The following is a 2,043-nucleotide window of genomic DNA, read 5'->3' on the forward strand; positions in this document are numbered from 1 at the left end:
TTGTGTGAGCCCATGGCTTTACACTTTGCTATATATATATATATATATATATATATATATATATATATATATATATATATATATATATATATATATATATATATATATATATATATATATATATATATATGTATATATATATATATATACATATATACATATATGTATATATATACATATATATATATATATATATATATATATATATATATATATATACATATATACATATATGTATATATATACATATATATATATATATATAATTTTTTTGTTGTTATTTTTGATTTTTATAAACCATTGTTTATAATATCCAACATTTTCTTACAAGCAAATAAATAATAATAATCAAAACAAGTACAAAAACAGTACAAAACAAAAATAAATAAATAAATAAAATAAAATAAAATATAATTAAAAAAAATAAAAATAAAATTATATATATATATATATATATATATATATATATATATATATATATATATATATATATATATATATATATATATATATATATATATATAAGCAAATAAATAATAATAATCAAAACAAATACAAAAACAGTACAAAACAGCCCCAGGGGGTTGTAAACTCTAAAATAGAATGCAAAAAAAATTAAAAAAAAAAAAAAATATAATAATAAAAAAAAATTTTTTTTTTTATATATATATAAAATATATATATAATATATATATATATATATATTTTTTTTATTTATATATTTTTCTTTAATTATATTTTATTTTTATTTTTTGCATTCTATTTTAGAGTTTACAACCCCCTGGGGCTGTTTTGTACTGTTTTTGTACATACACACACACATATATATATATATATATATATATATATATATATATATATATATATATATATATATATATATATATATATATATATATATATATATATATATATATATATTTTTTTTTTTCTTTCTTTTTTTTCTGCATTCTATTTTAGAGTTTACGACACCATGGGGCTGTTTTGTACTGTTTTTGTACTTGTTTTGATTATTATTATTTATTTGCTTGTATGAAAATGTTGGATATTATAAATAAAGGTTTATAAAAATCAAAAATAACAAAAAAAATAAAAAAATAATAACATTAAAAAAAATAAAAGCTAGAAAAACAAACCAGCAATTGCATCAACTGACCGCTAGATGTCACTAGAACACAGTGTATTAGGGCTTTTAAGAGTGTGACGTGAGACTGCTTGAATAACAAATATATTTTCTTCAAAATAGGCAAAGCTTTCTTTAGTTGTGTTTAGAGGAAAATTATGTGCTATTTTTAATTCCTACAGACAATGATTAAAGAACATTTTGGGGAGACTAGGGAGTGGGTCCAAAATGCCACACATGTGTTCTGCTCTTTGTTGCTGCAGGATGAGACAAGAAATAGAAGATAACTTAAAACACATCAGAAAATTATTCACACAATATTTATGCTTGTAATAAAACATGCGGTTCTTATTGATGCTATACCTTGATTCAGTGGTTCTCAAACTTTTTTCACCAATTACCACCATGGCTCTCCAAATACCACCATAATGACCAACGTTAAAATACCTTAGTGTAGTAGTCCTAAGTATTCATTAACAACAAGAAATGGGTTTTATTTAACAAATGTAATATTTTTTGGCTACTGTAACATTACAAATACTGTGTTTGAATATAGGAAAAATAAAACACTAATCACTCATCCGCTAGATGAAGCATTGATGTACCACAGTTTGAAAATCAATGCCCTAATTGACCTGACAGCAGGGATGTCCAAACGTTCTCCACATTCTGAAAAATACTTTAAAAAAAGTTTTTAAACAGGCTAAGAGCCTAAGACAAATACATGAAGATAAGAACTCCTACAATATTTAGAAAAATGCATATCAGCTTTGTATATTAAGTGACAAAGCATTTAATCAATATTAGAAGTTTTATAGTATCAACATTTTTAGGGCCCCGAGCAGCAAAAAGCTGCAAAGGTCCCATTGAAATTGCTTTGTTTGTTATCATCCTCCCACTTGGATCACATTTATGAGGCC

This window comes from Nerophis lumbriciformis, linkage group LG07 (assembly GCF_033978685.3).
Source record: "Nerophis lumbriciformis linkage group LG07, RoL_Nlum_v2.1, whole genome shotgun sequence".
NCBI lineage: Eukaryota > Metazoa > Chordata > Actinopteri > Syngnathiformes > Syngnathidae > Nerophis > Nerophis lumbriciformis.